Below are 16,889 nucleotides of genomic sequence, written 5' to 3'. Positions count from 1 at the left end.
ACCTCCTACATAAAATGTTTTAGCGCGAGTTAGGAGCACTCCTAGCGGTAAGATAAAATGCTTTGTGAATACGGCCCCAGGACTGGAATGAATATGATTTCTCTTTCATTTCAACTGATCCAACACCTCCATTATATACTCTGAGGCTTTTTACTAATGAACACACAATAAACACACAATAAAGTCTGGAACAAAAAAAAAAAATGAAAAGCAGAGAGAGCGAAAAAGAGGTGGGGGTGTGCAAAACTCCACATGAAGCCATGAAGGGAAGATTGACAGAAAGAAAGGAAGAAAGGAGATCTGCAACATGAAGACAGTGTTTTGAACTTAAAGGTCTTTACGTCTGAATATGATGTAGAAAACAAACAATAGCTTAAACACCAAAGTCACACTGCATAGTACATAACTCCCCTGCAACCTTGTTGAATGTCAATTTCAGGTCATTGCATCTTGTAAAATACTTTGCGGAAGATTTTCTTTGCAGCTTAATGCATGACTTGAGTATAACCTTGTGCCAATCGAGGTAAAAGAAACACCATCAAGAAAACTGAAAAACATGTCCATCCTTGAGAGTTCTATTCAAAATGATTGTATATGTTGTATTCTCTATGTGAAAGAGCCCTAAGCATGCGCTGAACATTTCTGAATGTGAGACCCACTCAATCTGTAGTTCCCAAGGACTTTGGTATCAACATCTGGGCAAGCTGGTCATTTTTCATTCTGGCTGTTATCTTTTTTATTTCTCACCCTCTCTCTTTCTGTCTCGGTTCTTTCAATCTCCACATGCGATGCTATCTTGGACCTCTTAATCAGCTTACCAGTCACAGCCGTTTTTGCCCCCGAGGGAAAGGAGTCTTGTCGACTGTCAGGACGCATTGTTCCACCGGTGAAGAGGAGGAGATGAAGAGATAAGAGGCTGCACTCGCTGTGGTACTGTGAACTCTGAAAAGACGGAGATAAAAGAGGGAAAGTTGAGATGGACAGAGTGTGAATGAGGAAATGTTTGTCAAAGCCCTTTTGGTTAGCGAAAAAGAAGTCTGCATCAAATGTGACTCTAAAATCAAGGCTTTCACACATGCCGTTTTAAGTGGACGCTTCTCTAATGACAAAAATAGTCTATTTCCGTTTTGAAAGCATTGGTAAGTCTTTCAGCAGCACTCTGTTTATTCCTCAAGTGCATAATTAATCGGGTTTTTTCCTGATAAACATAGTAATATTGTTATGCCAGTAAAATGGAACAAACTGTTTGCAATCTTTCTCATCCAACCAACCCCTTATTTTGTTCCCAGCACCCAGAAATAGGAATTTTACATTAATTGTAGAGGATTTCAGGAATCAAAATAATTGTGGGTTTGCTGTCCGACAGTCTGTAGTTATTAATAATAATAATATTAATAATAATAATAATAATAATAATAATCTTTCAACGCTGTGGGAACTCGTACTGCAGAGATTGTTGGCGATATTTTATCTCTGCCTCTGTGTTTGTGTCACTTGTCATAACACCTGGAGCTTGTTTTATTTTTGCAAGATCTGGCTTCACAAAACAAAACAGTGTCAATCGTAAACTGTTCTCATGAGGGGCACTATCAATTTGTGTCAACTCTGGCTTCTCCAATCCAGCTCTGAGCACAATGTGACACTGTCACATGCCAAATAGACGGATCCACAGCTCAAATTGTTGATCCAGAGTTCTCTTGCAAGGTAAGAGTTATGAATGATATGTTCTCTTGTTAGTTAGACAATGGAAGGGTTATAAAAAAATGTATTTAATAGAAACAAAAATCCCTTAACTACTTCTTTGAGATCATCATTATATTATTGTTTGTCTTTTTGATGTCCCATTTAATTCTTTAAAATTCTCCTAACATAGCTTATAACATGCACTTATATATTGGCTATATCCGTTTTTAACAGATAACTAGGAGCTTATTATTGCACATAAGTGCTGGTCTTTGGATTGATGATTGAAGAATTTGTGGATACAGGGTTTAAGGAAGTTATTTTGAGCACCATGCATGCAGTTCATTTGAAACTTAGCTGTTCTTTTGAAAAGTAAGAGGAAAATATTCATCATAATTTAATTGTATTCCATTACAGCAGATTACGATTTGTATAGGAAATGCACCTACACAGATTATGGAGGAAACTTTATTCAGGCCTCATACTGTACCTCCTCATATGACAGTGTAATGACAGTGGGGTGTGTATTTAATAACCTTCATCATGAGAATATGGATTAAAGGAGGTTTGAGATTACTTTTAATTCAGATGCATGACTCCTGCTGAGTTAGAATTGTATTTTTTAATGCTGATTCTGTATTGGCTTTGATAATGGATTTTATTTTCATTTCATCGTGGTGATAGTGCTTATTGTAATGTTAATTGGAAACGATTGTTGACATCTTCTGTTATGTAGATTCGAGATGCTCTGGTATTTGATCCTGCTCTGCGTGACAGAAATATTAAAACCAGTAAATCTTAAACGCGCCGAGTGTGTATTATACTGCCGTGGCCTGGAAGCTCTGCTGAATACAATTATAACTGGGTTCCAGGGTGTGCATGATTTGGTTAAATGCAAACATTTTAAATAGATGTTGGTTTCTCTTTTTCTCCCCTAAGAAAAGAGTCATTGGAGATGTAATTGAAACCAGGGTTGGATGTCACCCATTAATATGTGAATTATTTATTAACAACGAACTGAACAGAGTGCTGATGAGAGTTCGATTACATATACAGTGTGCAGGGGAGGAGGGTTTGTAGTGGAGAGGTTACACAGTGACAGAGGAAACAGAGAATACATATGAAGAAATAAACATCAGGGAGAGCAAGTGGGTAGATAAAAAGAACAGTAGGAGTAAGGCGAGCTGAGATGGGGTTTCAATAATAAATAAAACAAATCTGTGTAAGCCTTGATTATATTGCTTTTCTGTTTGCACAGGGGAAACAACTGAATAATTGATACAAATCTCAACGTGAGTGGGCGCTTGATAGATATTCCCTCTCATTCTATGGATATATCATTGTTGTGTAAAAAGTGTGTATCATCACAGCGCTAACTGAACATCCTACACCTTTCTAAAGGGACTACAATGACCAGTTTTTCTTAAAGAATAATGATTCATTTCTTCTTTCGGAAGGAGGCTGGTGAAATATGTCACATGATAGATCAAACAAGTCCAATACACAAATTCTGCAGAAGAGTGGGTGTGTGTTTGTGTGTCTCATCGATTTGCTCGCAAGTGTTTGTGTGTGGTAAATGTGTCTGGGGTTCAGCGTCTCACTGTAGAATTGGCCATTTTTCTGTTGAAGATGTGTCTTCATTCACAGAGTGACTGAGGGACAGGGCTGTCTGGGAACCAGTGGCATTGTGTGTGTGAATGATTTGTAATAGGCTATTACAGCAGTCTGCCGCTAGGATCTGCCGCTGGACGGAATACAAAATACAGCTGGAGAAGCAGAGAGAGAAAGACTGAAATAGGTAAAATTGCCAGGAGGAAATCAAAAGGTAGTCAAGAAGAGAAATTGGATGATTTTAAGAGGAATTGCTTAACTTTTGAATATGAAGAGGAAATACATCTTTTATCAGCAGCCATCATGTTGGTGTACGAGTTTAAAAAAAAAAAAAGGCACAAAATGGAAAATAAAATGTTTTACACCCCCAAAAGACTGGAGTCTGTTAACGGGTTTGATGCCTATAGTTCAATCAATACAAATTGCATTTATAAAAAAAGGGAATTCAATGTAATTGATACTATAAAGCTTTCCCCCCCCTTTTGTGTTAGTGTTAAGGTTATGTTATATCCAGTGTATTGACTCTGGATAGAACGTGAGCTTGCTAAAGACATATTTTAAGAGTATATAATAAATATGGCCATATCTGGTTATAAAGTTTTGCATTGTTTTTGCCCTGCTGGCATCAGGATGTTATTAGTAGGCGAACCAACACTTGAACATTAGATCTTGACAACTCCTGTAAAAAAAGTGGCATTCAACTACGGCCAAAAAGAGGCAGCAAGTGAAAGTAGAAGTGGGCAAGTTTATGAAAAGAGAGATTTACTGGATATCTATCAGCTGCAGCTGTGAAGACACCTTAACAAGGACATAAATATCATAGTCCTCATAGACCTCGGATAAGTGGCTATGAGAGAGGGTTTGTTGGGCCAATAAGACTGCATTAGGCTTCTGTTTTTGATTATATGTTTTTACAAAGGTAGGTTGTAACTTTGCTCACAGTAAATGTCTTTGAGCGGCCTGCAGCTTATTATATGTGGCTCTCATTTGTCCAGCTTGGTGAGGAAGCCTGCTACCTATCAATATTCATTTCAATTCTCCTTATGAGGGATCTAGAACCTATAACATATTAGTCTGTTTTCTTAGATGTTTACTGTCACTCTGAAACAAGGTTGCTCACATCTCACAAGGTTGGCAAAGATCAAGCAGTGTATGAAAGAAAATATCACCCTGTACAGACTTCTATAGAATACATCAAAAAGGTACATGATGTAATACAAAGGTTTGTATGATTGCAGCACTTACCTGCATGTGGAATTTGAGAGCTGTGAAACGAAACAGGAAAGGGGAGTCAATAAGGTTGTCTGCCTGTTTAAGTCAAGTGAAGACTAAAGAATGGAGGACAGTTCAAATTGCATCCATTGAAGTGTCTATCGCTGCTGGCATGAAACCAGAGGAGAACAACAATGTCTAACTAGAAAATGGAGACATTGAGAAACTTCTACTTTTAAGGGCCAACACCAAAGCTGTCAGCCAAATAAAGGGAACGGTAAAAGACTTCAGGGAACAGCAAAAGACTGAAAGGTCAAACAAGTTTTACACCAAATTACTAACTAACAACTTGACCTCATGGTAATTCCTGTTGTGTGCCATGTAGCCTATGTGCACAAGGGAGCCTCTGACAATGTGCAGATCTGATACTACAGATAATATTGGGAGTCCATACATAAGCATTGCACTCTAAGCAATCCTGTGCATATTAAGTATCCTAAAAGTATGATCTTATGATGTTTAGATCACATGTGTCAAACTCAAGGCCCGGGGGCCAAATCAGGCCCTTGGTGGATTTAATTTCGGCCCGCAGGATAATGTTTAATTACTATTATATCTGGCCCGCCGGCATATTGCACGCACACCTTCACTCCATCCTGAGGATCTCATCAGCTCAGAGCCTGACCCCAAACATTGATGACCTTGCACCCAAGATGAGATGCCAAGTATCTGCTTGAACTAGCATCACAGAGCAGCAAACTGAGTTTACATGGATGTTTCCTTCTGCACTTTTTTTTCTTGAGACAACAGGGCATGTTTGTTTTCTTTGTTTGAGGGAAATTCTTTTTTGAAGCTGTTCTTGGCCTGTGGAAAAATGTAATCATAAGAAATTACTTGGGGAAAAGCTGCAGGTGTTGCAACGAGCCATAAGAAATGACTCCAGAAAAGCTACAGGTAGAGCCATAAGAAATGAATGCAACTGATTATTTAATGTTTAATGTTGTTTTTATAGGCAATCATTTAAGCTTTGTTAGTTCCAGGTTTAATATGTGCAATAAGTTCATTTCAATAAGTTCTGCAATAAACATTGAACCAGCCCCGGCCCTCGACTAGTACCCATTTTTTTTATTTTGGCCCAGTGTGTATTTGAGATTGACACCCCTGGTTTAGATGATCACCAACAATAATAAAATGTATTCAGAAAAGACACAAATGTCAGTATCAAATTCAATGGAGATACATCCATTAGGTGTAATTTTAAAGGGGACCTATCATGCAAAATGCACCAGGGCCAAAAGGGTGGGTGGAGGGGGTCTGTAGGACGGGCCTTGGCTGACAGCCAAGGGGCACGGCAGAGGACCAGGAAGGGGTCTCGGGCGGACGACCTGGGGGCAAGGCAGAGTTCATTGTGGGAATCTCGGGCGGACGGCCTGGGGGCAAGGCAGAGATCATGGAGGGGGTCTCGGGAGGACAGCCCGGGGGCAAGGCAGAGCCCATGGAAGGGCGAAGGCCTCAGCGGGCGAACTCAGGGGGCCGAGCATGAGGGTGAAGGCCGCGGCACTCAGGGGGCCGGGCTCGAGGGCGAAGACCGCGGCACTCAGGGGGCCGGGCTCGAGGGCGAAGCAGACGGCGACGGAACAACTCCGGGCAGGAAGGCGCTGACGGGACAGCTCTGGAGGCCGGGCAGGACCCGGGGTCGGCCGGACAGGAACCGGAGCTGGTGGAACAGGCTTCGGCAGGATCCCCCACGGAAGAGGACCAGGAGTTGGAAGGACCCCCGGCAGAAGAGTTGTCGGCGGGACCTCCAACGGCACAGGACATAGGGTTGGCAGAACCCCCGGCAGAAGAGTAGTCGGCGGGACCCCCAATGGGACAGGACATGGAGTTGGCAGGACCCCCAGCGGAACCTCCAATGGCACTTCAGTAGGGACTTGAGTAGGAACTCGAGAAGGGACTCGAGAGAGGGCTTGAGAGAGGACCCGAGAGGCGACTAGAAAGGGGACTCGAGAGGTGACTTGAGGGAACTTGAGAGGGAACTCGAGAGGAGACTCGAGAGGGAACTAGAGAGGTGACTCGAGAAGGGACTAGAGAGGTGACTAGAGAAGGGACTGGGGAAGGGACTAGGGGAGGGACTAGAGAGGTGACTTGAGAAGGGACCAGGGAAGGGACCAGCGAAGGGACTAGAGGAGGGACCGGAGAAGGGACTAGAGAAGGGACTGGGGAAGGGACTAGGGAAGGGACCAGAGAAGGGACTAGGGAAGGGACATGAGTTGAGACTAGAGGAGGGACCATGGCTGCTGGGGCTGGAACCAGGGCCGGAACCATGGCCACTTGGGCCAGAACTGGGGCCGGAACCATGGCCGCCGGGGCCAGAACTGGGGCCGGAACCATGGCCGCTGGGGCCAAAACTGATGCCGGAACCAAGGCTGCTGGGACCAGAACCGGGGCTGGAACCATGGCTGCTGGGGCCAGGAATGAGGCTGGAACCATGGCTGCTGGGGCCAGAACTGAGGCCGGAACTATGGCTCTTGGGGCTTGGGCTGCTAGCCTGGACTTGCGACTCCTTCTCTTAGAAGCCTTTTGGAGGCTCCGTGGACCTCCGAAAGCCAGACAAGTTCCCGAGAACGGCTCCTGGGCAGGAGCAGGAACTGGGGCAGAAGCAAGGGTTGACTCCAGACGGAACACACTGAGGCGTATGGTGTCAGGTTGGGAATTGGGAGGCAGGGAGCTAGCATGCCTGGGGCTAGCAGGCCGGGAATCACACACCGAGAGGAAATTCTAAATCCAGCCAGGTAAGAATTTCACCAAGCCTGGTTTCTCCGTAGCCATCTGGCACGCCTCTGCCAGAGCAGCCTCTCGCTGCTGTAATCCCCTCCATCGATCAGAATGGATCTTTTAGCAGTAAGCCAAAGAAAAGGAAAAATTCCTGCTCAAATGGATATGCTGGGCCCATCCTTGGTTGGTTGGTTCTGTTACGGTGAGTGAAGCAAGCAGGACCCAAATGCAGATAACACTGATATACCTTTATTTCAAGGATAATAATATAACTCGGACAAACAGAACACTCCCCGGTGAACTAGTCACCAACAAAAGACGAACCAACACTGAACACAGGAAGAGACAAGACTAAATACAGGGAGGGGTAATCAAGAGACGAGAAACAGCCGGGCAGGGGAGGAGAAACACAAGGGCAACAGGTGAACAGAATCAGACACACCAGGGAAACTATCGACAGAGAGGAAAAAAACAGAGAGAGGGACCAGACAATACACAAGCAGGAAAACATGACAGGGAGAACCGAACAGCAAAATAAACCCAAAACTTGACATACAAAACTAAAAAACATAAGAATCGTGACCAGTGTTGGGACTAACGCGTTACTGTAACGCAACTACTTTTTGCGGTAACTAATAGCGTTACTAGTTACCTATTCCCATTAAGTAACGCCGTTTTAGTTACTGTGATTTAAATGGGTGCGTGACTGCCTTACATTAAGTGATGGAACTGAACCTAATCTCCCGGATGTAATTTACAGGCGAATATAGCTATGTCCTCTCACAGTACCATGGAAAAGTGAAAGTAACCAGAGAGGAGTGATGATTGGTTAACACGGGGGAACATTTCAGGGTAAGCCAATCAGAGGCAGAGTTGGGCGGGTCTTGCCTTATGGGGAAAATACACACACACACACGAACACTTGCTAATGCTAACACACGCACACACACACACACACACGGCAACGCTCACCACCAGCACACACACAATGGCAGATGCAAGTATCAGCGAGAGCAGCAGCGCATTTGCAACTTGGAAATATAACCACTATTTTCAATTTGTGGGGATAAAGGACGCAAAAATTATTACGGTCAAATGTAAACTGTGTGCAGGACAGAAAGCATTGTCCACTTGATTGTTGAGGCTACAATAAAGATGCCTGTCAAAATGTCTAAACATATCTTTTGTGTTTTATTGTTCAACTACATTTCATAATGATAATTGCTGCAATGATGGAGAGTTGTCTTTTCTCTTACTGTGCCACAGAACAACACAAAAACTTGTATTTTTATTGTTATTATTTTTAAAGTAAAGTAACTTGTGATTTTTTACTTGTTTGGTTGGGTTTACAGCATGTGTGCCTTCTTATATAGTTCAGCTTTGATTCAATCATCTCATTAAACCTTTTTTAAAAGCATACTTTAGTTCTGTGAAGGGATATTTGCACTGTACTTCACTTTTATTAATATTGTATACTGAAAAGCGTGTATATATATATATATTACAGCACGATTTTTTGTTGAATAGATTTGAGTGCTTCAAAATGTTGGGTCGCGATGTATTGAACAAGTAAAAAGTGGGTCCCGAGGCCTGACCAGTTGAGAACCACTGGTTTAAACAGTAGCTGCCGGGTCCCGCATGAGCTCAGCCCCCTCCTTCTTTTAAAAAAAATCTATTTCCTTTTTTTTTTTTTTTTTAAAGCTTTATACCCTTAATCAGCACTTTTGAAACAGGAAGTGAAATAGATGGATATGAGGCATGGCTAAAATGGGTGATCTGTTTGGTATTTTGAGCAAAACTTTAAGGTATTTTAGTCTGGATCCAAATCTGACATTGCAGCACTCCATATGCCAACATGGCTGAACATCAAATTATAGTTTTAATTCAAACAAGCTAATAGGTTTGAACTTACCTGGCACTGAGAGTAGATCTGGCTGGACCCAAATTAAGACAACTGGAACAGAAAATACATTTACTTTAGGCTTGGTTCAGACAAGGCAAGAAAATAATTTCCTAGAACACGACAAACAAGAAACCAAGAATGACTGAGGACAGAGCCAGTACCCAAATATAAACTGAACTAATGAGGGGATAAAGTGCAGGTGGAGGAGGAGAGGAAGGCGGATAAATGCAGGGCTAATGGGGAACAGGTGAAAATAATAAGGCCCAGGGGCCTCATTTATAAAGGGATATACGCTCAAAAAATGGCGTACGCCAGTTTCTACGCAATGTTTGGGATTTATAAAATACTAACTTGACGGAAAAATGTGCGGTCCTCCACGCAAACTCTAAAGGCCCAGATACACCGGCCCGACAGTTGAGAAGTCGCCGACGCCGACGCCGACACCGACTGTTGCGTCGCCGGACCCTCCTGCGTATTTGCCGACTTCGCGCACTGTAACACACCGCAAATCCGAGCCGAGCACGTATGAACTGCAAATGCGTGAGTGGCAATAACTCTCCTTACCAGCAGGCGGCAGTAGTGTGTATTCATCATTCAAAAGAGGCAACAACTGGAACAACCGGAAGACAGAGAGGAAGAACAGACTGTGATATAAACAAACAACAAATAGCGTTTTTCTTTCCATTTTCACTCTCGTCCATTGAAAACATGAACGAACAGGAGCTCTATAAACCGATGAGGTGAAATAGCCGTTGGTGTGTGTTCCATCTTCCATTTTAAATCATTTGTTTACCTCCCTCACTTCCGTTAACGCTTCTCATGCACTGATTCGCTAGCTGAACAGCCAATCAGTGTTATCCCTTTGTCCGACTTCCGGTGGTGTTCCCGACGCCGATCGGCAAGAAAAGGCGTCAGGTCGGCAGAAAAGACCCGACGGTGCGGCGCACACCACTCCGAATAGGGCGTGCCCACGCCCATGTTCGGCCCGACTCCCATTTACTGCCGATGTCGGGCCGGTGTATCTGGGCCTTAACCCATGCGTACGCACTAAGCCCAAAAAACGGAGAGACGAGAAACTGCGACACCGTTGGCAGAAGGAATGGAGAGAAATATGTTACATTACATTACATTACATTGCATTTAGCTGACGCTTTTATCCAAAGCGACTTACAATAAGTGCATTCGACCAGGAAGATACAACCTTTAAGAAAACAGAATCATATAAGTACATCAGGTTTCATAGAGCCAAACATTTCAAGTGCTACTCAACTGGCATTTAGAAAGCCAGCCCTTTATTAGTATATAAGTGCTTTGTTAGTAATTCTATCGCTCGAAGTGGAGTCTAAAGAGATGAGTTTTCAGTTTGCGTCGGAAGATGTGTAAGCTATCTGCTGTCCTGATTTCAATGGGGAGCTCATTCCACCATTTTGGAGCCAGGATAGCAAACCCACGTGTTTTTGCTGACGGGAACTTGGGTCCCCCTCGCAGTGCGGGTGCAGCGAGCTGTTTGGCTGATGCAGAGCGGAGTGCACGTGCTGGGGTGTACGGTTTAACCATGTCCTGGATGTAGGAAGGGCCAGATCCATTCACAGCATGGTACGCAAGTACCAGTGTCTTGAAGTGGATTCTAGCAGTTACTGGAAGCCAGTGAAGGGAGCGGAGGAGCGGTGTGGTGTGGGAGAATTTGGGAAGGTTGAAGACCAGACGAGCCGCTGCATTCTGGATGAGCTGCAGAGGTCGGATGGCACATGCAGGTAGACCAGCCAGGAGGGAGTTGCAGTAGTCTAGGCGTGAGATGACGAGAGCCTGGACCAGAATCTGCGCTGATGTCTGGGTCAGCTGGGGACGTATCCTCCTGATGTTGTAAAGCGTGTATCTGCAGCAGCGGGTTGTAGCAGCGATGTTTGCAGTGAAGGACAATTTGTTATCTAGGACCACACCCAGATTCCTTGCAGTCTGAGTCGGGGAAACAATAGAGGTGCCGATGTTGATTGTTAGGTCAAGAGTGGGACAATCTTTTCCCGGAAGGAAGAGCAGTTCAGTCTTGTCAAGGTTGAGCTTGAGGTGATGAGCAGACATCCACCGAGAGATGTCTGCTAGGCAAGCAGAGATGCGTGCGACAACCTGGGTCTCTGAGCGGGGAAAGGACAGAATTAGTTGGGTGTCGTCAGCGTAGCAGTGGTATGAAAAACCATGCGGGCTAATGACAGACCCGAGCGAGTTTGTGTACAGGGAGAAGAGGAGGGGACCAAGAACCGAGCCCTGAGGGACCCCTGTAGTTAATTGACAAGGGTCGGACTCGGACCCTCTCCAAGTAACCCTGTAGGTGCGGTCGTTGAGGTATGAGGTGAGGAGGGAAAGTGCAGTGCCTGAAACTCCAAGTTCTTGGAGAGTGCGAAGGAGGATCCGATGGTTCACTGTGTCGAATGCAGCAGACAGGTCCAGAAGGATGATGACAGAGGAGAGGGAGGCTGCTTTAGCAGTGTGCAGTTCATCAGAGACAGCAAGGAGAGCAGTTTCTGTTGAGTGACCTGCCTTGAAACCAGACTGGTGCGGATCCAGAAGGTTGTTCTGATGGAGATAACAGGAGAGTTGTTTAAAGACAGCGCGTTCAAGTGTTTTAGACAGGAACGGGAGGAGAGAGACGGGCCTGTAGTTAATAACATCAGACGGATTGAGAGTGGGTTTCTTAAGGAGAGGGTTTACTCTTGCCTCCTTGAGACTGTTTGGAAAGTGACCAGAAGTTAGAGAAGTGTTGATGAAATGGGTGAGAAATGGTAGAATATCAGGAGCGATAGTCTGAAGGAGGTTTGAGGGGATAGGGTCCAGAGAACAGGTGGTAGGACGGGCAGAGGTAACGAGGGTAAGAACCTCACTTGGAGAGAGAGGGGAGAAGGAGGTCAGTGTGTGGGTGAAGGGAGGGTCTGGTGACCCAGCGGTGAGTAAAGGTGAGTCAGAAAAGGAAGAGCGAATATCATCAACCTTTTTTTCAAAGTGGTTAACAAAGTCGCTTGACAGAAGGGAGGAGGGGGGAGGTGCTTTGGGAGGGTCCAAGAGGGTGGAGAAGATAGAAAATAGTTTTTTGGGATTGGAATAGGAAGATTGGATCTTATCTTGAAAGAAAGTGCTTTTTGCCTGAGAGATGGAAGCAGAGAAAGAGGAGAGGAGAGCCTGATAAGTTAGGAGGTCGTCATGGTGTTTGGATTTCCACCATTTCCGCTCTGCTGCCCGAAGGATGGTTCTATTAGCACGCAGTGCGTCATTTAGCCAGGGAGCAGGAGGGGACTGACGAGCCGGCCGCGATGTGAGAGGACAGAGAGAGTCCAGAGAGGATGAGAGAGTAGAGAGGAGAGTTTTTGCAGCAGCGTTTGGAGGCAGGAGTTGGAACGAGTCAGAGGAAGGGAGGGCTGAGAGCACCGATGAGGCAAAGGTAGAGGGGGAGAGGGAACGGAGGTTACGGCGGACAGGAGCAGAGTTAGAAGAGATTAGGTTGTTATGTTTGGAAAGGGGTAGAGAGAATGAAATGAAGAAGTGATCGGATGTGTGGAGCGGGTTTACAGAGAGGTTAGAAGTAGAGCAGTTCCTTGAGAATATGAGATCAAGGACATTGCCAGCTTTATGAGTTGGTGGGGATGGAGACAGTGAGAAAGCAAAGGTGGTTAACAGAGATGTTAGTTCAGATATCTTCCCTGTCTGGAGGTTGAAATCTCCGAGAAGTACAGCGGGAGGGCCAGTTTCAGGGATGTGTGAGAGGAGATTATCTAACTCCTCCAAGAAGTCCCCCAAGGCGCCTGGTGGACGGTAGAGAACAACAATGGTTAATTGTATAGGATGGGTTACTGTGACGGCATGGAATTCAAAGGTAGAAGGAGTGAAATTAGGTAGCTTGAAGAGGGAAAAGCTCCATTTGGGAGAGAGCAGGAGACCAGTGCCACCTCCTCTGCCAGAGGGTCTGGGTGTATGGGAGAAGGAATATGCTGTGGAGAGAGCTGCTGGGGTGGATGTGTTGGATGGATTTATCCAGGTCTCCGTGAGAGCAAGGAAATCCAGAGACTGCAGGGAAGCGTAGCCAGAGATGAAGTCAGCCTTAGGGACAGCTGACTGGCAGTTCCACAGGCCCCCTGAAACGAGATGTTGGATCTCAGTGGAGCATGTGGGATAGACGAGAGCAGGCCGGTGAAATCGATTAGGAGAAACACGGGGCCAGTGATAATTGCGAGAAGACACATGAACAGGAATGCAGAAAATACACATGATTATAGCATGAGGGGCTAGAGAACCCAAGAGAATTGAATAAAACTAAATAACACCAGCGATACTTGGCGCAATCAGAGTAGGATTTGCCTCCTCTTTGCCTCCCACGTGACTCCCACAGGACTCTTAATGTCTTTGTCAGTCTTAGACTCCCACAGGACTCTTAATGTCTTTGTCAGTCTTAGACTCCCACAGGACTCTTAATGTCTTTGTCAGTCTTCGTCTGGCTGACGCTGAAGCTGACGCTCCAGGAAAACGCAACCTAAGATGGATACCTGATTGCTCAGTTCTCACAGCTTTGGGGGCACGCCGCAGTAATTAGTTAACTATTTTCTGCTGATGGGCGACAGCAGAGTCTTCCAACCTCTTGGAATGCACACTTAAGGGGCGTGACTCACTGAGACCTGAGTTACAGCTGCTGGACTAGAGCAGATCTGAGATTTTAAAATCTCTCAGAAATCGCCGTTTTAGCTACAATAACTACAGAACAATTATACAGAGTAGAATAAATGAAACAGAGAAGTCTATTTAAACAAGAATATAACTTACAGTGATTGCTGAGTCAGTATCGATAGTGTCCTCACCGAGTCTGGATGCACACTCAGTTATTCTGATTTGAAATGCGCTATTTAAAATGTTTTTCGGCTGGGAAGCGTTTTGCACTTCACGCAATCAGCAGAGTCTTCCGACCTCTTGGAATGCACACTTGAGGGGCGTGACTCACTGAGACCTGAGTTACAGCTGCTGGACTAGAGCAGATCTGAGATTTTAAAATCTCTCAGAAATCGCCGTTTTAGCTACAATAACTACAGAACAATTATACAGAGTAGAATAAATGAAACAGAGAAGTCTATTTAAACAAGAATATAACTTACAGTGATTGCTGAGTCAGTATCGATAGTGTCCTCACCGAGTCTGGATGCACACTAATAATACCATAAATAAAATGTTACCTCTCATTTATCATATATGAAGAATTCATTTTCAAACATTGATTAAAGCCAATCTTAAAATGATTTAACAAACGCCTGTTTGAGACTCCTCAGTGCACACAAAAACATAACTGGGAGAAATAAATAAATACGGATATGTTATTTAAAACCACCTCGAGTAAGTTGTGTTAATGTTATGAAATGTTTTCTCCTAAATGATGCGGTAAGCAGGAGGACAAAATTACGTCTAAACTGAAGCCGTTTTGCATTTTTATAGGTTGTAGATACAAGCATGGTTTTATATATGTTTAATACATGTTTAATCGTGTTTTATGCCGTTTGCCAAGACTTGATAAGTCGCTCGTAAAACACAGGAGGTATGGAAACTAAGAGCACCACATGTGGTAAATTGTACAGCTAATATAACACAGCACATTAGTTGTATTTCCTTTAACTGGTGGATATAGAGTTGGGGGGGGGGGGGGGGGGTTGAGATGCACAGGCTGCAGTGGAGACGCTGCGCACAGCTGATCGACAGCTGGGACACAAACCACCAAATACAAAAACATAATTCAGATCCAGTCGTCATGACTCCACTCCGGAGGGACTCCCCTATCATTTCTTACAGTTTCTCATCAAGGGGGGGGTCTCCTGTCCCCGGTACAAACACACTGCCTGAGGAAGGCTATGTGTATTTTTTTTGTCATTAACCTTTTTCGGACCACTTATTTATTTATTTTGGTGACGATCCGACCTCCATGCTGCTACTCTGGTTCAAACTGCATCCACCAAACAATATGATTTATCTCGACCTCCCCGAAATAACCAAATTCTGACACGGTGTGAGATGTTTTTTTTAGCTGTTCTGTTGTCATTTCCTGCGATCTTCTCCATGCAATCAGTCAAAAATGAAGGAATGAAAGGGCGTTTCTTTGACTATTTATAGGCAAATATGGGCGTTACGTGAAGCCCGCAAAAGCTGCACCGCATTTCGAGTCGCTTGTGATTGATAAAGGGAAACCGGCGCAGGAAGTGCTGTACGCACTTTCCTCGCCGGTACGCAATGTTTGGTGAATCGGAAAGTGGCGGAACATTTATGGACCTATTTTTCGGATTTCTACTACGTAAGCAACCTTCCCACGGCAATCCTACGCACGGCGTTATACATGAGGTCCCAGGTCACACAATCAGAACGAGCTGGGAAAACACACAAAGACAGGAAATAAAGACAACGTTTGAGAAAACTTCAAAAATAAAACAGGAAAGATAAACTAAAAACAAACTATTTTAAAATTCCTGGAGGAACAGTGTTGATATGACATATTCTTCTTGTGTGCCTCACTTTGGGCGGGTAATATTGGTCACAGTGGAAAGTAGATTCAGAAAACTGCAATAACGAACTTTGATGACTGAAATGACTTGTGCTGCATTAGCATACTTGCCAACCCTCCCGATTTTCGCGGGAGACTCCCGATTTCATAGCCCTCTCCCGGTTTTCTCCCGTGGTCATATTTGTCCCGCATTTCTCCCGATTTCTGACAAAATCACGACTCTTTCCACTCAGACTTTAATACAGCTACACCATTGTTTGGTTTCCGTGGTAGCGCGTCTCTTTAGTAGCGCGCGCAACTGAAAGTCTAAAGAGGGTGTCACAGAACAAGAATCGACAATAAGCATGTTAATGTTAATCTAACAGCTCCGGCGATCCACTAGCACCCCCACTGGTTTTGAAATGCCGATTTCTGAGGTCTCAAGGTTGGCAAGTATGTGCATTAGTACTTCAGGCATCATGCTTTAAACATGGACAAAAGTTTTCTTCCGTGCTACTGGAATTGATGTTTGTTTTCCAGAAATGGTTGCATGAGCAAGACAGATGCAATAGCATGAGTTTTAAATAAAATGTAAATGGTTTAAGGAAGGGGATGACTGACAGCTGATTGAAAGTTACATCAGTGTTTCATAGCTTGTTAACAGCAAGGGAAGTTAAGATGCTGAATGACATACTGCAACCTTTAAACCTTGATTTGGATGCTGTAATACCAAAGTCTCATCTTCCTAGGCCCAAAAATGGAGAAAATATATATTACACAGTATTCCTTTCATCCTCAAGTTTAAGATGGAGAGTAAACACTGACACATTGATGTATGAGGCTGTCTTACATCAGTTACTCATCTGACATTTTACCATTAAGACTCCCATAACATCTGTGTCAGACTATGACTTGGATATTTCTTTGCCACTCCATCATAGTATATAATATTTAATTGGAATAATGGTATATATGTGTGCTTGCATGTGTGACAGCAGGAGAGAGCAAACTAATTAGGATATTTTAGGGTATACAGAGTTATTCCTGATGTTATTTCTTCAATGAATCATCGACACTGGGTCTTCAAGTGATCCTGACTCCATTGCTAAACCAACCTTCTAAGTTTGCCTCTAATTGACTTGGTTAGACATCAGCAGTGGAAATCATCAAGGATGACTCTACAGGAAGAGGGAGGAGGATGTGATAAAG

The 16,889-nt window shown here is 44.1% G+C and overlaps 1 long non-coding RNA gene across 1 annotated transcript; it reads right to left on the bottom strand.

Moving 5' to 3' along the window:
* Positions 1-818: 818 nt before the first annotated feature.
* LOC307025520 lies at positions 819-9,327 on the bottom strand. Its single transcript, XR_013804183.1, has 3 exons — positions 9,194-9,327; positions 4,540-4,559; positions 819-942 (listed from the first exon to the last, which is right to left on the bottom strand). It is a non-coding gene; the product is annotated as an uncharacterized lncRNA (long non-coding RNA).
* Between the last annotated feature and the right edge of the window lie 7,562 nt (positions 9,328-16,889).

The sequence above is a fragment of the Notothenia rossii genome (genome assembly GCF_949606895.1).
Source record: "Notothenia rossii genome assembly, chromosome: 11".
Lineage (NCBI taxonomy): Eukaryota > Metazoa > Chordata > Actinopteri > Perciformes > Nototheniidae > Notothenia > Notothenia rossii.
This window is presented reverse-complemented; position numbering and strand designations above follow the sequence as displayed.